This window comes from Syngnathus acus, chromosome 10, assembly GCF_901709675.1.
Source record: "Syngnathus acus chromosome 10, fSynAcu1.2, whole genome shotgun sequence".
NCBI lineage: Eukaryota > Metazoa > Chordata > Actinopteri > Syngnathiformes > Syngnathidae > Syngnathus > Syngnathus acus.
In genome coordinates, this window is record NC_051095.1 from 8,297,246 (window position 1) to 8,323,794 (window position 26,549).

A 26,549-nucleotide genomic window follows, 5' to 3' on the forward strand; every position below is an offset into this window, starting at 1 on the left:
AGGCTCCAGCTACCTCTAATGAGGACAAGCGTTCTAGAAAATGAACCTGAACGATTGCCATCCTCCCTCCTGTTACCCTCCATCGCCACTGTTCTTCATCATGCTGCCTGTGTTTTGCCCTCCGACCGCATATTTTATTATCCTTCGTACTCGATTATCTTTTCCATGTGACAATAATTTGCCCCCAAGCGAACATGCCGTCCTCATACTAATTTATATTTCCAAGGTGCCATTGCAGTTCTTTGTCTTGGAAGGACTAAGTGGAAATGAGAAGTGTGTGTGCTGTGTGTGTGTTTGTTTAAGTAACCATAACAGCTTTAGTGCTAATAAAATAAAACCATGTACACAACTTGGGAGGGTCGCTGAATGTAACATTGTGCCCTCTATTTGTTTTGATTATAGTCTTTTTATTTTGTTAGATCTTCTCTGAGAGAATTATTTGCCCCAAACAAACTTGCCATCTACACACTAATATATTTTTGCGATGGATTCAAGTGACGGATTTGTATGTGCTGACTCAGTAGGAAAATATATTGTATCGCTTTCTTATGAAAAGCAAGCATCTTTCAATTTCTTTCAGTTGTTTTTTTTACTGAACAGAAACCGTAGTATAGCATATATATGCATTTTCATAGCAAAATCTCGAGGCCCACAGGTAAAAAAATAAATAAGGCGTAGTCCACTGCATGAAGGTATGATATAGTGCAGCATGGGTTAGATAGAATAGGGTAGTTTAATTATTAATATTATGTGCAGCTTAAACAACAAGAGGTTCTAGAATTGAAGCTTATTGCACGCCTGGCCTCATGTCACACAACGTTGTGTGACTGCGAAAAGTAATTAAATTGAAAACATTTTGCAAAGCGTTCTGAAATTTATGTGATTTTTATTATTGAGAATTTATTCGAGTACCAAATATAAGTATTTGTCCAGGTTTCAGATTATTGAAATGCTACTTTGTGTTATGCGTGATTTGTAGAATTTTGATAATTTATACTTATTTTAATCAATATATTCTTTAATAAGTGCTATGAGAAATAATCAAAGAGAAATCTTTCCAGCAATAAATAATAAATAATTAAGTTCAAGTTTTAATTATGATGAATAGTGGTTTAAAAAGTTAAAAAATATTACATCTGACAATGGACGGAACTAAACTATACTATCATGGTACCCGATTTTCAAAGCCGCTGACAGAAAGAACAAACCTCAGTTAATGGGGTGTATAATACTGTATATACGCAGTGGGACGTTAAAAGTGGAGCAATTTGACACAAAAGAGGATTTAAAACATATCACTCTATAAGTTAAGAAGATTATTTCATCACTCAAGTGTTAGAATGACATGAAAAGGCATTTTGGGGATTAGTAGAGACATAAAACTACTCCTTGCGACAACACTTGACAACATAGAGTGTCAAGCGAATAAGTCCAAAACATGGAAATCAACGGATCGTGACGCCCCCTTGTTTCCCCAAATAATATTTCTTCTCAAAAGCAGGCACCAAATTAAGTATTAATAAATGAAATAAGTATGGAAGACATGAATGCACGAACTGCTTTACAACGGTAATTAAAAGAGCACAGAAACGTGCAGTAATGTGGAAGGACGGGATGTCTGCTTGTGAAAGGAGGCAATTTCGCAAAGCTCAAACGAAATCCCTGCTAATTAAGATGGGTTTCATGCGCTACAATGACTTGAAGATGAAATATTTTCATATGACAAAGTCACAGAGCTGTCAGCAGACACTTCAGTACAGCCTCTGTGTGCACTTTTACCACTATCGCCTTTCTTTTGGTGTGTATATCGACTCAAATAACCTCACACGACATGTATTGTACACATCTGGCCTGACCTTGTGAGTGCATTACGACATTGGTGGTATTTATACAATGGCAATGGAACTAATCACTGCACAAGAATACTTTTTATTCATGTACAAATGTTTATCCTGCTGATTAGCATCTTCATGTCTTGTACAAACATTTCGCAGAGAAGCCTCAAGAGTCGAGCTAACCGTTGGGTTAGCAAGCCCTGCTAGCCTACTAGTTAGCACACTCATTTTACTCTTTAATTTTTGGTGTTTTAGGCCACAACAATTACCGTATTTTCCGCACTACGAGGCACACCTAAAAACTTCCAATTTTCTGAAAAGTGCGCCTTATAATCCGGTGCGCCTTATATATGGACCAATATGGATTCGTGGATGAGGACTAACTTATTAAAGTAAGCTTTACGTGTTTATTTTGTGTGTTGTGTGATATTAACGTTTGAGCAACGTTGAGTTATTGATATATTGTTATTGTTTTCACTATTTCGAGTGTTACTTTATTATGATTGCATTAACGTTTGAGCAACGTTGAGTTATTTATTCTACGCGCCTTATAATCCGGTGGGCCTTATATATGGACAAAGTTTTAAAATGGGCCATTTATTGAAGGTGTGCCTTATAATCTGGTGCACCTTATAGTGCGGAAAATACGGTACTCAGGAGACGCTTGTTATTTCGCACCATTATGAGCAGCATGCTTCCAACAACCCCATTGTAGCCAGTACATTGCGTCCAGGATGTGATATGAAGAGGGATGAGAGTAGTAAGCGCTTTAAAGTAAATTGAAGCGAGTGAAAAATTCGAATGAACCAAATGTGGTTTTCACTCACCAATGGACAAATTACCGGCTGTTAGAAAACTACAGTTGCTTGTTTATTTTCAACCTCAGCTTGTAGCAACCGTGAGTGATGTCATGCGACCCGTAATTCTGCCAACATGTGTATTCTAACAATTTACTCTTGGTAGTAGGGCGGGCTATATCACTGGATTTCCCCCTCAAATTCTAGAGTTAGATTTTTTCACGAACTGCATCAGCCTTGTTAAAGGTCTGTCTGAGTGGTTTAAAAAAATGTTATAAATTATGGATACTCCACTTCTGTCCACTACAGTTCGAGAAAAGGCCAACATTCTCTATCATATTTTCTCTCTCAAAAAATACATAATTCGAAGGGATTCATGTAAAACTAATAAAGCTATTACTCGAAGCTCAGGAAGCAATTTCCGTTAAAAACTATTGCACATTGACTGCAGTTGCCTTGATGTTGAACATGTTCAAACGGATGTAAAAAAGGTTTTCGAGCTAGGTTAATTCGGAAGCTCATTATGGAAGCAGCAAGGGGGGGGGGGGGGGTGCTTTTGACAGCGTGCGACATTTGGCCATGCGCTCAAAAGTCCACGCTCAGCTGTCAGGCATGTCGCTTCCGATTTGCTGAGGAAGTCGCAGCCACTCCAGGAGACGCGAGGCCGGCTGACAGCTGGCTGTCCATTAAAAAATGAAAAATAAAAATAGGAGACTGGATTTTACAGTGGAGCAAAATTCATATAGCTTGACTTCCTGTATAAATCAAATGACTCACATGGGAGAAGAATTCAAGCACATTTATATACAAAAAAAAGCACAAGAGCGCTTTGGTTTGTGTCGCAAACGAGCATCCGTGTCGGAATACGTATGTAATTGGGACAGTGGGCACAAATCCAGTGTGAAAGCATCTGTTTGCATAATTGGGGCCATATCTGGGCTCCTTTCACTGAACATAGAAGAATAAAAAATACGTTTGAGCTAAAGCACACCGCTGAAGAAACATTTTCACAGAAAAGTATAAATACTGAAATAATGATGGATAGAATCTTGGCCTGTTTTGTAAAACACAACGTATGAATGGCAACAGGTGGATACACAGGTTAACTGTACCTTCTGCCAACGAAGTCGAAGAAGCATGTTTCTAATTTTATTATTTTTATTTTTTTAATCAAGGGACCACACAGCGTGTGGTGGCAGGTCAAATTCCGCCGGTTGCAAAACAGTGCATAAGCCTTTCAGAAGCAATATTAGCGTGAACCCGAAGCTACGTTACTGTAAATCAATGCTAATGCACTTTCTCTCTGATTGCAGGTGGGCAGGAAAAGACCGCTGTGAATAATTTGTTTCCATTAAAGCAACTCTCGGGTGGATTTTCATGCACTAATGATGAGCTAATGATATAGAGAGGTCCATAAAATATTCATCTTGATCTCATCTGGTGTAAAACATCAAAATCTACACATTAACACGGCCTTGTTGAACCGCTTAGTTCAACACACACCGATGGAACGATTTCTGGGATGTTTACAATGTTTTCCCTTATAAACATCACCGTCATAACAACATAATAAACTGATTGAAGCCCTGGCAAACAAAATTGCTCCTTTCACTGAAGGCCAGCGAGGAGAGGACTGACCTGACATTTAGGAACGCTGCCTTAATGTGTTTTCCAGCCGCCCTCATGATAATAGCGACGGATGATAAATCGACAGCGGCTGTTATAAATGATAAACCGTCATCAACGCAAACTATTTCAGTCATGGTCTGAACAGAAATAATGGTTGTGTTTTGTGTTAAATGTCAGGAAGAAAAACTTTAATAGAGTGTTTCATGTCATTCGAGGACAAAGCATATTTCTACTTTGAGCAATCTTGAGCTTAATGTAGAAAATTGTTTGGACTTCAAAAGCAATTGCAGTAGAGAAGAACAGATTACTCAGTGGGAAGAAAAATAACATCTTGCGTCAATCAATCTTTAATACGAGACTATGCCATTGTGACAACATTTCCCAGGTGTCTCATAAAATATTTGTCAAAGTACCCGAAGGATCACGAATTACAGCAAAGCCATCACTCTCTCGAAACAGTCCTTTTTTCAAGCTGTTTGTGGGATACATTGTCTCATACAAAGAATAGAATATCAGACAAGATTTAAAGAACCTGATATTTGCAGTAAATGAAATCAGTGAATTTGAATCATTTGACAAGCTGGTGCAGGTGTTCCCACTGCAGCGATTGAACGTAGTAACAAAGTGTCACGCGTTTGCACATTAATGCGGTGCGACAACATGCAAAGCTTGACAGTCTCGTCTTTGGAATCAATACGAGAAATAAATGCTTGATGCTTTCCATTACTGTGCACCTGCTTGTCACCTCTGCCGAGTCTGACAGCAGCCAACCACTCGCTTGTTTCTGCCCTTGCTGCTCTCAGACACACACACACACACACACACACACACACACACACACACACACACACACACACACACACACACACACACACACACACACACACACACACACACACACACACACACACACACACACACACACACACACACACACACACACACACACACACACACACACACACACAACTGAAATACTCTGGTTCACACACGCTCATATGCATTACTGAAACACACACAAAAAAATACCAAAATGCTCCCACGCGCACACACACGCATGTACACGCACATAGACAACAGAAACATTTTCACATTCATTCTTAAAAACACAAATTACAAAAAACCCACGTGCAAACACAACTAAAAGTTGTTGTTTTTTTTAATCCCAATAATATGCTGTAATTGTGTCGACTGGATGTGATTGAACGCTGCCGCGACTTGCTGTCGCTGCTCTCCGGTCATATTTAATGCTATTTTATGTCTGTACGGCGACCTTGAGTGCCTTGAAAGGCGCATTATAAATAAAATGTATTATTATTATCATTATTATTATAAAAGTTGCATTTTTACGGATTATTTTTCCATTCTCATACACTGCTGAAATGTGCTGATACACAAAACTGAAATGTTCTCATGAACGCAAATAAAATGCTTACTAAAGTACCTCATGTATATTAAGTGTAGATTTCTTCATGAGGATTTGTGAGTGTGTGTAAGAATTTTTTTTATTGTGTATGTGAAAGTGTTTCAGTTGGGACTTGTAGTAGACACACATACACATTTACGCAGGCACACAAAGCAGCACACTGACAAGATGTCATGAAATAATTACTGTTCAATTCCCAGCCAAACTCTGCCAGAGCTCTTGCGGGCTTTGACCCAAGTAGCTTTCACTCTCTTAATTATCCATCTCGCTTTATTATGTAATATACAACAGCGCAAACAGATGCTGTTGGGAGCGGCGCTCTGAAGTCCGATTAAGGTGTTTCCAGCACAAGCGCGACATGTGATTTCCACCATGGAAATCACTTGCAAGCTGCTGTGAGGGGGGGGAGCAGGAAGGCCAAGTTGATGTTTTCTGATTAGAAGCCATTGGAGCAATTTTCCGGTCGCCTGAATATTTCATTCAAAACAATCCTCCAGTTTTCCATATTTCCAAGATAACTTGATACTTTAAATCACCAGCCGGAGCTTGGGGGTCGGCAAAATTGTTTGGAGGAAACGTTTGAGAAGCCATGCCTAAAATATACACTTGCCGCACTCCCAGACGATGGTGGGAAACACTCAATTCTGTTTGAATGAGAGCCGAGCCCCAGTGGGAAGCGAGTCTTTAATCATTCGTCTAACCACACTCGTAAAGCATCCACCTCCGCGGGGCAACTCGCTGGGTAAACAATACCATTAGTCTGTCATGATCCAAAATGAAGATTTTGCCACATGCATCTAGTTACATCAGAGCAGCGCTAAAGCAAGAGGAATTGATTTGTGAGTCTTTTTCTGGTTTAAACTGTGTGATTTTCATAAAAGTTACATGACACGTTTTCATTAACTTTGGTGCAGGTTTTAGTTTTGAGAATACAAACAACAGTTCCACGTTTGATCATTAAAAGAGCAGTCAACCTCAATATTTTATTTGTAGTAATATGTTCTTTGCAGCCCAAATAGTTTTATGTTTAATGTTTCATTTGTGGGATATGAATTAAACAGGCAAAATTCTGCTGTTTTTATCCATCTCAACGGGCGGCCATTTTGCCACTTGATGTCAACTGAAAATGACATCACGGTTGCCAGGTCGCAGGTCACGCAATCAGTCACTGCTCACCAGTTTTCTTATAGAGTGCCGTTTTTCTTTTTAAAAATACTTGACATGGTTGCTGAACGAACTAAAGCTGCACAATTATTTTTTTTAAACTTAATTTCGTTTTTATTTTACTATGCTCCTGCAGGCGCCAGTGGCGGGCACCTTGCACTTTGCACTTTTCTAGTATGCATTTTTTTTATGTGACCGTCAGCCTATTCATTGATTGATTGATAGAACTTTATTTATCCCACAGTGGGGAAATGGGGCAAATAGTCCTTTTTATTTCTATTTATTGTATCTGTTTATTGACTTTCTATTTTCTTGTCTTAAGCATTTTTTGAGCTCTCGCAAACTCTTTCCCAATGTGGTCTTCCACAAATGGCGAATAAACTGACTCTGCTGTTTTTGTGCTGAGGGGCTTGAATGGATTTAAGGCATATCCATTTCCAAAGATGATCTCAAGATTTCTCGAGCCACCACTGTATTTTTTTTTTTTTTGTGAGACATGATTAAATGGAAGGGCTGTACAGAAGCAGGAAAACAGGACATGGTATGTGCAAAGCACCAAAATAGAAACCAGTCTGCCCCCTCTCACAACATCCCCCATCACAGTGCATCCTCTCGCCTCTCTGCGGAGACACGGAGGCAGCGGTGGCACCGCTTTAGAGGTGACCGTAGTCGTCAGTAGTACATCCAACTTTTATGGGCATGCCAACTGTCGGTGAGCTGGAATTGAAGAAGCTTGTTTGTGTTTGTGGCAACATATTTAATTGCCTGTGGGAGACAGGTATGAGACACTACGAATTAAAAGACAGGAAAAGTCACTCTCCAACGCATTAAAACATGTAATGTGTTGACTTTTAGGGGGACATATGGGACATTGACTTTTTTAATTGCTTGTTTTCAAATCTACGGGGAGCCTGCCTACTCTCAAGCGTGAAAATAGACAAGCAAGTAAATCTTTGCTTGCTGAACTATTCCAAAATGTGTGCGCTTGTGTCCACATTGGTGTAATTTGGCAACTTGGTGGTGAAGTTGAAAACAGATTTATTAAGAAAAACTGATACAACATAATTACAGCAGTGCCTTTTGATACGAGTTAAAAACATTTTTTTATTTTTTTTTATTATAGCAGAAATATAGCAACATATGTAAAATGGAAAGAAACTCATCGCATCATAGCCTCTCGCATTGAATCCAATCAGTCCACTTTCAAAAATTGTCCTTGAATCGTATCACACCCCCATGTATCGAGACGACTATCTAATCGTCTTTTATTGGAGAGACGCACACACCTTGTACAGTCTCAGCTAACAAAGACGTCAATCGAATGGCAGCACAAACGGTCCATCTCAGACTAAGCTCCGCTTTCTTTTCTTTGAAAGTGGCTTTTATGTTCTATTCATGGAATAATTCGGAGGGGAAAAGAGAAGCGGCAAAATTCAACAGAATTCCTACCCAAATTAGAAATAGTGGGAACTGAGAAACAAGCGGGGGTGTTGGGGTCATTAGCGTTTGAACATCCATCTGAGTGCAGAACTGCCATTCAACACACGCTCCCAGTTATCGGCACCATTTTTTACTCTCCACCGTCTCCATTGTCGTCGCTTGTGTTTTAACCTCGACAAAAAAGGTAGAAGTTGTTAGGCCACGCTGTTTTTCTGTCTCATATCTTTGTATTCTTATTAGTGGAGTTGTCGCCGGCAACCTGACAGCGGCGTGACGATGAGGCTGCTGTCATTGATTGGGAGGGACGTGGAGGAAAAATGTAACGGATGGATGAGGGACTCCAACGGGACAAGCTTGACAAGGAAAAGACGTGAGTGGCAGGGAAGAGCTGTTGTTAGCTACAAGTTTTTCTTGTCGCCACCAAATTTTGTCCAAGGCAGATTGTTTGCGACCTGCAACAATGACGTATAAAATTAAAAAGCATTTGCTACGTTCGCTAACACTAGGAAGCCTTTACTGCTCTGTGAGATACGGCTTTGCATGCCTAGAGAAGACTGACCAAGAAGATCTATTTGGTCAGAAAAATGCCAATTTATTAATGTCATGCTGGTAAATGAATGGCAAATGAAGCACTTTGCCTCGTTCTGTAAACCTGACTCGAACGGCAGTGGTTCACCAGTCATAAAGTGTGAAGAGTCATGCAGGAAGAACAAACATGGAGGAGAGCGAGAGCAGAAAGGAGGGCGTTCAAGTATGCAGTGTTTTATTTAAACCACCATTGCCTTCCTTCGTTCTCCGAAAGAAACGGTGGATATTTCTGAACATGCCACCACTTGGGCACTGATTGCCACAATCTGCACCTGCGTGTCAGATGCGCCTCGGCACTGCTTTGAGCCCAACTCACCAAATACGACAAGTGGAATGCTTTTTTTTTCTTTTCTTCATTATTACCACAGCTTCTCTCTCCTTTTTAATTCACTGGTCAAATTCCAACATCACTACACTCGGCTATAAAACCTCGTGTGCATTTTGTAACGACTGAACTTTAACACGACTCTCATATTAAAATGCAAATGTAACCTTGCGCAGAGCAGCTGTCTGGACAAATAAACAAGCACAAAGCTGCTCGTCCCTTCAGTTTGACAATGGCATTGGACAATAGCCCCAAGGGCCGTGCAATAAGGTCCTAAAACAATACCCGGAAAAAAAAGTGTATTTTTTTTTCTCTTGGCATGTTGTATAAGCAAATGACAAAGAAGTAATTCAGTTTTGCTTTATTTCTTTTTGTTTCTCACAGTTGGGATTTGCCTTATTTCTTCTGATGAAGTTCAACTGCTTTTCTTTTTTCATTAAAAAACAAACATCTACGGTATACCTCCATTTTCCATGTTCCTTACTTTATGCTGGCAATTTTGCAGTAAACAAAGCAAAGAGTGAAATGCACCTTCACAAGACAGATAACTCCACAGTGTTCCAGAATCAGAATCAGAATCAGCTTTATTGTCAATTCCTTCATGCTAGGACACACAAAGAAACCGAAATACCGTTCCCCCTATCCCACGGTGACGAGACACAGCACACGATTAACACACAAGTAAAACAACGGGGAGAGAGTTCAGGACCCCAACAGCCCGGAGATCACAAACTTCGCCAGTGGCGAGCAGTGCTGGCATCCCACAACAAAGTCCCGGCACCATTTTTCACGGATGTAGACGCACAGTCCACCTCCACGCGATGTTCCCCCTCGTACAATGGCCCGGTCCGCCCGATAGCGCGCCATCCGCTCCAGACGCACAGCAGCTACGCACTGTCCGGTCCGCAGAACTCAGCAGGCATGTTGATGGCCAGCGATCGAACGTCCGCCAGAAGAATGGAAGGCACGGCCGGGCGAGCTGGGGTGGCCGCCAGCCAGGCCCGGACGCCCAACCGGGGGAAGAATAGCAGGCGAGTCCGGCGACGCTCCAGGACGGCGCAGACCGAGCGCCTTTAATGTCCCCGCTTCAAAGTTCAGGTCGCCACAAAACTCGCTTTCGCCGATGTCGAGCAGAACCAGCCCGCCGCACTTGAAGCACAACCCGGTACGACGAGACGAACACACAAAACTGGCGGACAAACCCACATTAAACGACAAAACAAAACACCGTTCGGGACAGAGAGAGGCCGCAGCGTGTGCACGCGCCGCCATCTTACTTCCAACACATTACTTTGAAGGTCACAGGTCAATAAATAAAACAAGACTTTTATGCCGCACAGGCTGTGTTTCGGCGTTAAAAATGTAGGTGTTTAAGCAAAACAAAACAGTTTCACTCCAATTGGAACACTCTGGAGACCAACGAGGTGCATAGCCAAATACCGGCTGTCCCCTAGTGACCGTGTGTGAGTCCGTGTGTGAGTTCGTGTGTGTGCGTGTGTGTCATCTCTAGTCACGCTATTCTACCAAGCATCAATACCCCCCCAGAGGAGAGAGGCAGGTGCTGTGGCAGCGTTGTCAATTACAGGTTGCCACCGCCGTCTGCCCTGCACGCCAACGTTACGTCGCAACCCAGAGTCCAATTCAGATGACATGAAACTGTCAACGCCCAGTGTCTATCCACAAAGCAGTCTAAACATTTATTCATGTGTTCAGGCTGTGTTTTCTCACCTTTGCTGAGACAAGATTTGGAAAAAAAAATGTCACGACCAGACAATTAAATATAAGCAAACGAGTATACTGGAATTTACAACTGAATACATTTTAATAAATTAAAAACTAAATAAATTAATTAATGATTAATAAATACATTTAATATTGTTTAATATTTTAATATTAATTTCTTATATTAATTTATATTACTATATTAATATTTATAATTTTTTTATCTATTTCTTCTATTTTATTTTTTCCTCCTTTTTATGAATGAACCATGAAGTAATATGAAAGACAGTTTGTCAACATTGTTTACTTTGACTTGCGATCACTACAGCAACTTCACACACAAAAATTGGACCAAACAAGCGTGGCGTAAACATAAGCCAGTAAATTCAAGCGAGCTGCCTCAATAAAAACCTGAATTGTTACATTTGAAAAGAAGAGACTTGGCTCAGGCTTTTGCTTCTTTGAACAACAACATATTAGTCAAGACAATTGGCAGGATACAACGTGGATTTGGAATCAAAGGCTCATTGCGTCAAAACTCTTCAACGCTGTGGGACATTTGCTCCAATGCCAATGCGAGTCGGAAAGTATCTCAATGACAAAAAAAAGTCCTTGGGCGCTCAAATAAGGGCCCTTGTCACACAAGCCTGTCAACTTCAGCGCTCTCCCTTGTAACAAATTGCAGAGGGATTTTATTAACTTGTTTGTTCAATTTACTTGAGACACATAACTCCCAACAACACGGGAGGCCTGAGCGCTAGGATGCGTGTTGCCACTCACTCAAAGTCGAAGTTACCCTTCTGCAAGGCTTTACATTAAAGCAATGTCCTCCTGCACAGATCAAACCTCCAGTCAGACATGAGAGGGCCTCAAGTGGGCCAGCAGTCAGTCCACTCACAACATCGCAATCCATTCTTGGCAGTGTGAGCCAACTCATTACCTCAAGATGATTGAAGCGCACATGCTATCGCTGTTCATATCAGCGGATAGACCAGAGTGAAGTTTCTCAAGTGAAAACTAGATTTCGGACTTAATGCGGTGCTTCGGGTGGGTATTCTTGCTTCTGAGACAAGAGGATTTTTTGACTCCAATTTCCTGACCTGGTTGGAATGATTGAGTTATGCTTTAATGCAGTCTTCCTCAAATTGTGCGAGTGTGAGAATCCCGAGCTATCTGTGAGTAACTCAGTGGCTGAGTTTTCTAACGTCTTCAACGTTTAAATAATGGAAAGGAAAAGTTTCAAGTCAAAGTGAGCAGAGGGGTCTTAAGTCACCAGTTAGGTCCTGAGACTTCTAAACAGACTCAACTTGACTAACGTAGGTTTGAATGAGACAATTTTACAATTTTCTTTGCTGTTTATGAGCGAAAATCTGCATTTCCAAAATATGCAGCTATTGTTATAAAAAAACAAAAGTTATTTTGTATTGGGCGCACAAACATTGCAGTGTGATGTGGAGTTCAGAGGCTACCTCAAGAAACGAATATCATGGGTGGCACTCTGAAGATTACTTCTATAATTGGATTCAAGGATTATGTTTTTGATCAAATCAGGAAATATATCAAACAAAAGGCAACTACCAATTTGTATTTTATTCATCACTATAAAAACCACAGGCGGGCAAGCTATGTTCACTTAAAAGCCGAGCTAAAATAGCTTGTCAAACATGAAATAAGTCTGTTCGTCTTAACTCAAAATACGGAAACATTTAACGTTTCTGGAAACTGAATCAGTTGCAAGTAGAGCCCTATCCTAATAACGTGTGTGCATGAACTCATCAATCCTGTCTTCTAAAACAACCTGAACAATGCAGTTGCCATGAATTTGGTGTCCTGAGAAACGTTTTAAATGAATCCAGAACCAACTAAACAAAGCTAACTACTAACCACTATTCCACGATGCAGTTGTTTTGTGTCATACAACCACAACATGTTGCTCGGGCTGGATTGAACAACATGCCCTTTTTCCAGCACACAAATGACCTTCTCCCGCAAATTGCTAGAAGGGCCTGCATCCACCACTACATGCAAGCAGGGATTAAATTCTCACTAATGAAGGGCACTCCAGTTGCCCTATGACGACTAACAGATACCAAGCAAGCATTGCTCCCGAGTATTGCGCTGCCTAGTTTTGTCGCTGAAGCTGTCTACAGAATGTTAAGTGCGAGCTGACTGAAGCTGCGCTGACACAGTGTACACAAGCGCTGAAGGCGCACACGCAGTTCAAACAAACATATTTGCACATGTGCTGTAAAGACGGCAGCCAGATCAATAGCCGTGTTGCTGAGGCTAACGACGCCACGGGGTGACAGCGCTGCGCGTGCATCCGCATCAAACCGAAGCTGCTCCAATACATTCTAATGGCCTCATCTAGTCGGAAAAAAAAAAGGGCGCTGTCAACGACATGTGTCAAGGCTGGATGTCAGAGGTTCCCAACCACATTCATGACAGGTCATCAAGTGCGCCACTGCAAAAGAGCCAATTAAGCGAATAATTGTATCGACCGTGACGCTGTAGGAATCAGGAAAAACAGTACAAGATCAAAACTGGGCAAAATTACCCCCAAAGAGGGGTATTTCGTTAGCGCATGACGATCTACCCATCCATCCATCCCAGCAACAACAAGCTTTTATCACCGATCTTTTTCGGGTCACTTTGGGGAACGCCAAATCATTTCGGGTTAAAAGAAAATACTGGAATCACATGTTAAATTCCACCTGAACAGTATGTACATTTCCAGCACAGCTTTGAAAGTACATCTCATCTAAAAGAACTGCAAATGCATCTGAGAGTCAAGTCAGTTTCGAAGAGACATGCCTTGCTTTTTCGTAAGGTTCTCATGAGAGATGACCCCGACTCCACATGCTCGAGCTGCTCGTGTGACTTGTCCCACGCCTACACAATGACAGTACTTATGCATAAATGATTGTCAAATTTCCTTGCCGTGGCCTTCGGTGACACACCGGAGACATGCTCTTTATTTATGCATAAGTGATGTCCACATCTATCTAAGTGTTGCGCACTTTAACATAAATCACTCGCTTTCACTCCAGTGCCTTACGTTACATGTGTTTGGAAACCGCGCTATATGCAAAATGTCGTTCATTTGCTCCATGCTCCATGAATAATGCCTCTTGGAAAACATTCTTCAAATCTAATCTGGCTGTCTTGGACATAGTGTACTTGGAAATGTTTATTTTAAGCACTGGAGAGAGTTCTTGCGCAATGCTTGCTGTCAGTTGCTTACTAGTTAGATAAGCTACAAAACAGAATTCAACTGTGACGTTTAGAATTTTTAAAGCAGTCACTGACACGTTTGAACTCATAAAAGCACACTTGCCCCTATTAAAACACACTTTTTAAAGTGTTCTTTAGCACTTGTTCTCACTCTCGTATGACATCATTTTGAGGAAACGAAAAGAAGACCCGCCGCTCACGCAGTTTTTCAAATAAGAGGCAACGTGTGCTTGGCTTTAAGATGTTCGTTTTAACACATACAGAACAGCAACACATACAATCATAGCATGCAACAATACTCACAGGTCTTCTCCCAGCTCAGCTGGAACAACTGCAGGTATGCTTTGAGATATGAATTGAATCCATTCTCTGAGCACACTCTTAACTCAAAACAATGATCTTTCTCCACTGAAAAATATGGAAATGTCATGAATCTGTTTCAACACCCCTCCAATTAATCTTACATTATTGTAATACGTTTTTAGTTTAAAGTAATAATAGTAGCAATAATTATATTGTATATTCTAGAACTATGACATAATTTCTGATCAAATTTGTGCATCGTGATAAATTCATTGCGGAAGTTTCTTGGGTGCAAAAACGAAGACGAGTTTCCCGCTTACTGTAAGTGACTGAGTTGAGTTCACAGCTGACTTAAAGCTGCGAGTATTTTCTTGTAACCCAAAGCAAAATATCGTCCAGACGAGAATTCGTATCTACAGAACTCATCCGGTCACTTGTATCTCAAGCCACCACTGTCAAAAAGATTGCTGTGAAATTTCATCAAAAAGCCCATTTACCAACACTTTTGAGATTTTATTGTTGCCATATTATTAGTTCAACTGCATATGCCCAGCTTCGACATTTTCTGTTGCTCATTTGTCTTTGGTGAAAGTGTGCACTCAGGCCAATTGGCTTCATTAGGGCACAAAGCGAGCCTCTGATCTGAAGCTGTCCTCTCCCTCAGCACACTGCTCTGGAATAGAAATACCACAATCCTAATTAATTGAAGAACAGGTATTTCTACAGGCAGAGTCAAAGTGTGTGCGTGTGTGTGGTGTAGAGGGGGTAATATCTTTAGCCTGAGAAGAAATGTAATTTGGACGTGGCGACGGGGAAATGCACCGAGGGCAAGCGGAGCGAGCATCTGTCTCCAATGAAGCAAATGTCAGCTCCTGTTAATCTTATGTGAGAGCTTGCCTGCTGACTTGGATGGAATATTACACCAGCAGCGCGCACACACTGTACATTTACATACGCTGTAGCGTACATGAATGCGGGACCTTCTACACGCCACCATCCTCCATTCTCTCTCCATCACACCAATGACCCACGCTTCGCAAACCCGGCTCGGTATGAATTCTTGTTTCCTCAAATGAGAACATTGAGATGCAGCAAATAAAGCAGCAGCCTTTGCCTCCCACACATGCACACTCACTCACTCACTCACTCACTCACTCACTCACTCACTCACTCACTCACTCACTCACTCACTCACTCACAGAGCTGCCACTTATTTACCGTATTTTCCGCACTATAAGGCGCACCTAAAAACCTCCAATTTTCTCAAAAGCCGACAGTGCGCCTTATAATCGGGTGCGCCTTATATATGGACCAATATTGAGCCACTACAGCAGGCGTGTCCAAAGTCCGGCCCGCGGGCCAAATGTATATATCTTATATATGGACAAAGTTTTAAAATGGGCCATTCATTGAAGGTGCGCCTTATAATCCGGTGTGCCTTATATGTGGACAAAGTTTTAAAATGGGCAATTCATTGAAGGTGCGCCTTATAATCCGGTGCGCCTTATATATGGACAAAGTTTTAAAATGGATCATTCATTGAAGGTGCGCCTTATAATCCGGTGTGCCTGATAGTGCGGAAAATACGGTACATTTCACATCATACTGAGGCTTTTAGATGATTGTTTCTTTCACATCTTAACACATATCATACATGGGTAAGTAATAACTGCATTTCATAGAACCCAGAGTCAAGGTTTCATGAAAGGTAGTCAGGGTTGCCCGCTGATGACGGGCAGGCAGGCAGATGTAAGGAGAGATATAGTACACGCTAAGCAAAAAGGGCAATAAATGGAGACAGAAGATGACACAAGACTGCCGCAACCCGGCTTAACTGCCGCAAAAGCCTCGCAGGTCAAAGTGAGGCGGTAAGCGGACCAGGGGCTTTTAAATAAGTGAGGAGCCATAACCAGAAGTTAGTGAGATGAGAGAGTAGAAATTGCAGAGGAGAAAAATGGATCCCGAGGGTTAACGTGGTGGGCGGGTGACACTATGACGCACTCGGGGACATTCAGTTGGGTGAGATAGGCTGAGCTGATGCGAAGCATAAAAAGCCTTATCTTGACTTCTGATTTACGAACCTGGGCTCTGTGGACAAGCTTGGAACACAATGTGCTCATACAACATAATAGATGAATTGAGATGTGATTAATCTTTTCCAACAACCCCCCCCCTAAAAAAAAACAGATTTTATTGTCCGTAAGTCTTGAAAAATCATTCATAATGTTCATATTGGCTGGCAGTCTTGAAAACAGCTGTTGAGCCAAGTTGCAATAAATTAGCTTAGTTTTGTTGACAAGGATTTGAAACAAATGTATTCTTTCCAGGAATGAAATCCAATTTCTTGCTGTTCAACAGGCCTGCCATTGTTTAATATTGTTCTTGAATGATGAACCATCACTTTTGAGCAGACTACTAGATTAATTGAGAGCATAATCGGTAGACTACTCAATTGTAAAAATATTTGAATGGCAAAATCTCAGCAGGTAGGTCTTCCCTTTACTGTTAAAGTTCAGTGACAAAGCTGTTTTAAAGACTGAGCGGCATGTCGATAGTTAATGCACGCAGCAAATCAACCGAATGAAAAACAATGCAGCAGCAGCCGGTGGGAAAATAACAGAAAGGAGGAAAGCAAATCTCCCGTGCAGCTAAAATAAAGAGTCAACCCTCCTCCAATGTCTGGAAGCCAGACGGCGTTTTAGCGGGCTCTCTTGTGTGCGGTAGCTGAGGCGAAGTAATGTTCCCTCGTGCCACACCGCTTGGATGAGTGAGTGAGCGCCGCTAATTTCTTTGCCCACGGTGCGCTCAACAGAAGCCCGGGCGCCGACACTACTCGCTCTATCGCCGCCAGCTCAATCCGGATCAACACACTGCCAGCTCTCACCTTTTGCGACCTTCCCAAAGCTCCTTGCTCATCCCTCGTTTCCGCTCAGTGATGGCCTGCCCTTATTCCCAAGCCCCAAAAAATTGAGACAGCCAGGCAGGCAGGCGGGAGTTTACTACTTTTACTCTTGCTCGTGCACAAAAGTAGACTGGAGCTTCCCATTTCCAGAGCTCACGTGCACCGGCGCACCACTTATGTGCAACCCCTGTTGTACTGGTTGACTCTTTTAAATACACAAATTCTCCACAATATTTGGCAAAACGGTTGAGAATTGCTGTTGTAACAATTGTCTCCATAATACAAGGACATCTGATGTGATGTCAGCCATATCAACATTAAATCACAGTGTTACCCCCCCGCCCCCTGTTGCTTGGGGATTTCTTTCGCGACCCTTCTCTTTCTTCGCCTGACTGAGACCGAAATGTCGACTTTGACACAGTTGAGTAGATGGCACCTTGAGCCAAAGTAGAGGTCCAGACAATATGCTTAGAAAACACAACTGCTCTGATATAAAAAATAGAAGACCCCCTGCGAGCCCTCTGGCTTCTCTGTTTGTTTATCTGAGTGTGATGCATTCATGCTCAGCTGGAGGAAATGTCTCTTTTCTATGACAAATAGAATGCTACAAGTACACACACACACACACACACGAGTAACCCCGGATTAGCAAGTCTAAAGAGCGGAGCGGTCCGTGTTTGATAGTTACCCAGCGGTGAAGACGTGACTGAAGTGGCTGCAGGATCGGAGCCTCCCTGGAATCCAGCCAACGCTTCTTTGGCTGCGCTGCACAAAGGGGAGGAGGGGCGCGGGAGGCCTGGATGCGGAGTAATGGTGACAGCGGCGGCGGTGGCGACTTAAGAATTCTGCTCTCCGGTTTAGCGGGCAACACCTAGAGAGGAAAAAGGCGGAAAGGGAGTCAGAAATTGACTTTGGAGAACCAAGGCAGGTGATAAATAGGTTGAAAAAAGGCACATTTAACAGCTGTCTTTTGGAGTCCACACTGCCACCGTAAGGGTGAATAAATCGCAGTGACATGCAGCTCAAAGTAAAGGTTTAGCTGAGCAGAATGGACAGAGCCCAGCAGCCATGCTAAAACTTGGCTTTGCAGACTATTTATTGTCAGCGGAGAGCACTCTGTGACCTGGAAAATGAAAGTTCAGGAAGGGCAGCGGGTACTGGTCAGAGGAGCAACATTAGGAGGAGAATTCCAATGAGATACCTCGCTACTTTCCAAAGGACTCCTGTATTCAAGCGTGCCAGAAATAAACAAAGTGTTGTAACACCGCACAAAGCCAGGAGACAAAATACTAAGATGGAATTTAAATTTCCCGACAAGGCATTGTATATGCACGAATAGGAATTGACTCTTGCTAATGATTGCTGTGTTCCTCAGGGAAGCTTCTCGGCCCCATTTCGATTCAACCTCATTAGCTGACAGTTGATAGTTTACCAAAATTGTGCCGATTTAAAAAAATTTCACACTGATCAATGCAGAAATTTGTTTGATGGAGTGCCATGAGATTTTGGAATGAAAAATACAGGCAAAATTGGCAAAACGACATGTCAAAAGTCAAGGTTTGGAAAAGGCGTGTTAAACTAATATTTGAAAAATTTCACGTTCGATTGTTTAATCACTGTTTGCAGCAAGTAAAACAATTTACAAGTCATTTTAAACCAGTCAACTGGGTCATACATTAACTGGTTGCACATCAGGAAACATAGAAAACCAACATTCATTCAAACTCATATTCTCATTTATGAATTATTACGCATCTTCAATTTTGTTGCAATGCCTTGTTGCTGGAAAAAAAAAAAATGGACCTAAGTTTGTGGCTGTCTGGGACACAAGCCAGTTAGGAAGCCATTACATTGGGCTGAAGTGATAAAAATGCACATTAAGAAAGGGTGGTTGTTTTTTCACTTTTGTTAACATTAAAACCGTTTCTAAATCTTTGTTCTTAATTACTCAGTGAATAATTCATGGGTCTTAATAACAAAATGCGCCACACGCATGAGGTTTTTATCTACAAAGGCGGTCCTGCGTTAAATCAGCGCCATCCAGCACAAAGCATTTCTTAGAATGCATTTTATTCTCTTTGGCTGGAGAAGTGCACTATTTTATTTTCACGGTCAGTCCAATGCAGGTTTTACCATGTGAATAAACACATGACATCCTAATCAGGAATTTTTTTTTTCTTAACAATCAGTCTATTTGACTGTCAACTCACATTCATGCATTTAAAGCGTCATTATTTCCTGCTCGTTGTGGCTGAGACGGACAGAAGAAAAATATATAGAGCACTCCTTTTGAGTTCAAAACAGATATGAAAGTTTAATACCAAACTAGCACTGAGCCCCAGTAGAGAAAAGAATGAGCTGAACTATTTTCACAAGTAGCATTCATAATTCACATGATAGTTTTATTTCAGAGGAAATATTTTATGTTGCTGCCACTGTTTGCGAGTGAATGTGTGTTTACACAGCAGTGAATGACAGACTAGTTCATGGCTTTAATGGGCCCCATATGCTAAGTTTATGTGTGATGTCCCCCCAGGGTACGCAAGTGAAAATCACGACAAGATAGCTCAGAGGCGACGCGGTGAGTGACACATTTCATTGGCCGGGACGACAGCTGAGATGCAGATCCTTCACACCATCCACTCAATAAACATCCTTCTATTTGTGGGAAAAACATATTAGTTAGAAACTGATAATCTATGCTCGTCACAGATCTTCATTTAGGGACGCCAGTGGGAGGCATACTGTGAGGATATTTTTTATTATTTTTTTCTTTAGAAAGAGTAGAGACAGCATTCAGACTACTGAAAGGTTTTGATTAACCATAAAATATGCACATAAATAATCCAGATGCTCAAATGTCTCGACCCAAAGCGGATCTACAGAACGCATTTTTTTATCATTACATTTCAGTCATTTCTCTGGAACAAGCGCTCGCTCATGTTCGGGAGAGTTCCCGCACGGAAAGAAAAAAAACAAGGCAATATATGAAAGACAGTTTTTATACAAATAGTATCTGGAGCATCTGGAGTAAAAAGCAAGTAAAGCTTTTGTTACTTTATATTAAAAAATCAGCTTCATCCAAGTGCGACGTCATAATTCAGCTAAAATTTCTTAATCTTGCTCACATGGAAATTTTTCAGTCATGATATGATCAGCTAGGTTGATGCAGAAATACTCATGTTCACTACGTGTGAATCCACTTATTGATATTTTATTTACTGGGGAAAAGTCATCGATACAATCTAGTTGTTAACTCAAGCCTCCTTTTTATTCCCACTGAGCATCTTTAAAGCAACACAGAAGAATCCAATCAGCTTGTGTTTACATGGATGACACTTAAAGTTGTCAAATCACGTCTCTCCAAGATGGAGGATGAGGACATCTCATTGCCCTGAGCAATTTCCCAGCATCCTCCCCACCAGCAGTGAAGAGCTGCGAGAGTTTAGTCACAAAGCCTGCCCAAGTCACTTGTCAATTGAAATAGGACAACATTCTCAAGCACACGTCGGACAAGCGTGCCATTCATCATCCACAGCGTTAACCCTCCCGTGTCACGTTCACGCCGGCCCGATAATGAAGCATTTTGTCATCGGGAGTGAGCACGCGCTCATTCAGAAAAGACTCCCTGCAATGTTCCAACCGGCATGAAATAGCATCTGATGGATGGCAAGCCTTAAAGTGAGGAGAGGCGGGCCCACTTAATTGAATCAAACCAAATGGAAAGACGGCAAGATTAAAAATTGGCTTGGTGGTCACCAGAAAGGGCAACAAGGAGAAAAGGGCGCCCACACACCCGGATAATTAAGGAATGTTTGCTTCGAAGGTGCGAGAGGTTGTTTTACTTGAGAGCAGAGGAGAATTTTAAGTGTCATTCCCTCTCCTCCAACACACCTTTAGAGCTCTCACGGCACACCGGTTGGGAATCACTGGACAATCAGTCTTCATTAGACGCAACATAATTACTCAACAATTAGCTTGGATCTCACACGGGCTTTGCTAATAAAGCCTATAGTGTGACATATTGCTCACAAGCCATTATCGTGGCTAAAAAAACATTCATTTCAACTCACAGCAGGAGCCGACATTATTTATTCCAGATGACAAAGTAATCGTTGACAATGAGTTCAAACAGGGAAATGGGCTCAGGGAGAAATAAGTCATGATGAATCAAAGATCAAATGACTGACAGATGAATGATTCACACTATGAGAGTTTGGTGCGGGAGTGCAGTCTGGGTCCAACTATTCCCGTTAGGCCGGAGTGGGTACAAATGACAAGTGAGCAATTGGAACGTCAGAACTTCTCCGACGTTCAGTTTGCTGATAAAGTTGTAGCCTAAAGGTTATACAGCAAAGTAAGTCCATGTGGTTAGCACGTGAAAAGATGTAGCGAGGCGAAGATGTTTGGGCTAATTTATGCAAATTTATAAAAGCATCCCTTTTATAACAGACTGGAATAAGTGAAGCCTGGTCAAGTCCAGACTAGTTTTGGCTCTGACAAGAAGTTAGCCCTGAGGCACTGATGGATTGCTGCACTTTTTATCGCGGAGGGCCGCGATGTGAATCAGAATTACAACCCACGCCGTGATTAAAGCAGCAGCACCAGCAAATAGTTTTTCGCGGCGAACTGCACGAATGGGTTTGGTTTAATGTTTGACGTGATCTTCCCTAAAAAATGCACAAATCGCAACGTCGGCGTAGAGGAAGATATAATCTGACATGGGCTGTGTGTGTGCGTGGTGCTGAGATGATACAAGCTTGTGTGTTGCATGTTTACTAGCTTGCTCTGTTTTGATGGCAGTCGACGCTCACATTATGCGGTCTGAAAACAGATTTGATATTCAACTATACAAGGAGAAAACATTTTAGTTCCTCAACGCCACGGATGCCATAAGGTGGCGGCATACTGTTACAAGAAGCTCATCAAATCACTTCAATGTCTTAATTAAACATAGAGACTGAGATGTCACATTATGCTACTGATGATTACAACCCCAGGATAACATTATAAAACACAAATCATATCCTTGGCTGAGTTAAAACAAACAAAAAAGTGAGACCCCACAATCCCTAAACAAACTCGATATAGCACATTTAAACTGTTATTTAATAGCTTGTTTGTGTGGGGGCAAGAGCTAATGTGTTTACAGACAGAATTAATTGTTTGTTTTTGGTAAGCATTACAAGGTGCAATCACAAACTGTGCAATCCGAATTATTCATCGGCGTTCGCATCTCTCCAAGGAGCGCGGCAACGAAAAGAAATTTATTTGAAAGCAGGCAATGAACTACTGTGACCCCCCTCGCCCCGCTCCACCCCCACGCAGCATCTTGGTTCCACAAGACAAGCTTTATTACCGGGGAAGATAACGTTGACACTCTGGAGAGCAGTCGTGAGCGTCTGAGTACACGCAGGCTTCACGCGTGGAAAGCAAAAGAAGTCAAAGTTCAGGGGAAAACGTTGTACCCTGTCGTCGTATTCCCAGAGGCAAGTCAGCGCGTGTAGTGACCCACTTTTAGGGTGTCTTTGTTCCTCTGAGGAAGGGGCCCTCAACATTTTGGGATTCAAGGGAGAATTATTTTTGGCAAAACACTTGAAATAGCATACTGCAGTTTGGCGATATGAGCTTGTTTTGGGCCGAGGTTCCTGCATCATGTTAAGCACACACCCCTCTACTGCTAGGCCGAACCCAACCAACCCTCATCACTAAAAAAAGCATTTTTGGAATTATATTTTTCTATCAAGGACGCAGCACAAAATAAACCAAAGTACACATGGTTTGTGTGTAGAGCCATTAAATGTTTCCAATGATCCACCCCATAATATAGCCATCAATTTAATATAACTTCATGTGTAGCCTTTCATTTACACAGAAATGAAAACTATTTTACAGAAGTTATGATACATTTGTCAGTTTAAGAGGAGAAGGAAAAAAAACACCTGCAATATAATGGGTAGGACAAAATATTTACTGATCCAAATTCAAAATAAGGACAAATTCAATTCAATTACCTAGCAAAGACTACTTTGTTTGGAATCTGGTTCCACCGGGGTAATTCACACAAATTTAATAGTGTTAGCATCAAATTCTACTAGCCAAATGATGTTGTCATGACCAACTCCAATCAAAAGTCTCAATGAGGCATCTTCACTCCGGATCAAAGTGGTATTGCTGATGTTTTTGCAGTAGATTGTTGGGGAAAATTGCACTTGATGACTTCCTTTCTGGTTGAGAATCTTCTCTCTGTTCCATCTTCCACTCTTTCCTTTGTCAGCTTGTGCAAGAAGTTGCCCAGAGGGAGTGTTGGTGTTATCAGCTCGCTGCATCCTCATCGCTCCATTAGCAATCACTCAGGTCCCGCCTTTGTTTTGTAATCTTTATCTCCCTTTATTTTGAAAGGAGCAAAATATGGCCAGCAGAGGAAGTTGTAAAAACTGTAGTAGCAGATTGATGAGGCACCTAACAACCAGTCATTGGAAAACATATCACTCACTATCGAGATAACCTCAAAAGTCTTGCAGTGGCTCTAAAAAGTCTACACACCCGTATTGTTTTTTTTTTGCGATAAATTATTACAAAGCTTTTATAACAATATGAGAATATAAGAACAACTCAAATGAAAATATATCTATATTTTTGAGTAGGAATATTAATAAGTCATTTTGTTGCTCTTGTATTGCATGATGTTTGTGATGCTGTAATTTAAACACATGAAACACTTTATACCGACATTTAAATTTGGAATACTGTTTTGTAATAATGTACGGCTTTCACCCGGACAATGTGACCATGCTAGGTCAGCGGCCTTTATCTCGTCAACCGTGCCAAAAAGCCATTAGACGCAACATTAGCTTTTTTGAAGGTATTTTGAAAAGGTGTGATCCGTTAAATCAATGGTGAGGTCACTGCTTTTGTATGAGGTGGCGCGTATAGGTCAGTGTCAAAGCAGCGGTCACGCACTCTTAAAAAGTGCTATCTGTCTGTCTAATCATTCGAAGATACACAGCTTTGATGGGCTTTTTGTTGACGTCGGGACAGATTGCAATCTGTATGGTTGATCGCTCACAACACACTGTAGCCTGGGAGCCATTTCAAGTGGAATGGTTGCCATCAAAACAAAAGTAATACACCGTTTTATTTCACAAATATCATGTGAGTGCGGAGCGTGTAAAATAGAAAAAACATAGCATTCTTGCTGTCCGCATCGACTTTATAGAAATTTTCAACGCTCCCCTGCAGCACACATCAAACCACAATGCTGCAATGAGAAATATTCAACGTGCCGCATGTTGGATATTAACTCCATGTGTCTGTGTACAATCAATCAAAACAACAAGACGCCAACGCACCCACTGCGGTGATTAAAGGGATTACGATTTATGCAGTAAAAAAAGGATAGATATTCCACAGAGCCACATAGCTGCGAGTTTAAAGACGACACAGAGGAAACATTCTCCACTCTGCACAACTCAATAAGCAATAAAAATGCACTAAGCAGTTTTATCTATTTAGATCAGTGTTACCCAACCTTTATTGAGCCAAGGCAAATGTTTTACAGTCAAACCATCTCAAGGTTTACTAAACATCTCAAGGTACGTCATTAAATTAAAATGTCACAAAAAGTATATAAACTGTACAAGTTAAATTCATTCTGCCACCACACTCATATTGCAAATTGTTAGCTACTGAACTAAACAGAGGTGCAATCAATCAATTCTAGCAACCCAACCGCCCGCCCCCCCAAAAAAGGCTACCTGGGGTCAGTATAATATAGACATACAGGACAAACCATTCCCCAATTAGCTGCAGTAAGTAGTAACATTAGTCATTTTGCACAAAGGATAAAGGATATACGAATGTTTATTTTATCTGTCTACATGTGTTGCTCCAACATTTGTGTTCAAATATCCGTTGTTTAAAGGGTTCTAACACTGCAATTGTCAGTGTTCATCATTGTAAATTCATTCTTTGGTGTTTTTAAATACGTGTTGGCATTAAGCAGATTTGGATGGTTGTTATAAATTCATGGCGTTTGCAATACGTGTTAGCATTAAGCTGTGGTTGTTATAAATATATGGCATGTGCTATTCTTTGTTTTTTGTTTGACAGCAAACTTTAATTGGTAGATGCGATAAACATCTTGAAGCCTCTTGGAAAAACGGAAAGTGAAATGTGAAATACTTGCCTGAGCTTCGTTATTTTATATTAGTCTCCCCCTCCCCATATATGTAATAAAATGGTGGGACACGATGGACGAATGGTGCAGCGAGTGTAACCTCGTCCTGCAAATAGTGTAATCCAACTGCAAAATAAAGTGGGGCATCTGTGTAGCGGACACAAATAGGTATTTGTTTTTCTGTTGTTGTTCAATACAAGGGGAAAAACAAAAACGTATTAAAGCCAGAAAAAATGAACTTGATAAAGAGAAATTATGAGAATAGATAAATGAAACATCAGGTTTAAATATTTAATATATTAGCTATTTTAATGTAACGCAGCGTGAACTGGCTTTCCTAATGTCATTCATAGATTTATACTGTGAAGTCAGAAGTTGGGGTGGTAGATGTGACCTCAGTGTACATAAAGTGTCATTAAAATCAAGTCAGTTCATGTGCTAAAGCAGTTTTTGTAGCTGCCAAAATAAGAAAAGCACAGTTTTGCACAGATTTATTTGTATGTACCCTTGTTATGTTTATAGGGTGAGATGCCGGCTAACCTTGTGCTAACTGCGTGAACTGCTGCCAAGGAGCTGACGTCTCGGGCTACGACAAATCACCAAGTTATCTCCTTGCTACACCTGCACCTCTTCCTTTCACCATTGGGTCCTTGACATCCCAGAGTTCAGTGGGGAACACGAGGCTAAAAATTGTGAGTTATGTTGACATTTTCAGAAGAATGTCACGTACGTTCTCACTCGAGAGACCGTCCTTTTATTTGCCCCGATGATATAAGGTGAGACAAAACTAAGAAAAGCAAATGTCAGGAAGCTATTAATTTTCAGACTGTTGATCGATTGGATTGCAATGAAGAAGTTGGTGGGAAAATTACGGCCCGGGGTTCACCTACGGCTCTCTACGTTCTTTAACTCAGCCTGACAGCTAATAATTCACATTAACAACAGTCGTGTAATATTTGTCGCATTCCTATAAAAATATCAATTTTTTTCTTTTGATTTTGGTCT

General features: G+C 41.3%; 1 protein-coding gene across 1 annotated transcript in view; it reads right to left on the reverse strand.

The window, feature by feature from the left end:
* The window catches only part of drp2 (dystrophin related protein 2), a 73,866-nt gene extending 55,667 nt beyond the window's left edge, over positions 1-18,199 (reverse strand). Inside the window, exon 1 of the mRNA XM_037261645.1 lies at positions 18,054-18,199. The gene's annotated coding sequence lies outside the window, so the exon portion shown is untranslated. The remainder of the gene's footprint in view (positions 1-18,053) is intronic.
* Positions 18,200-26,549: the final 8,350 nt, after the last annotated feature.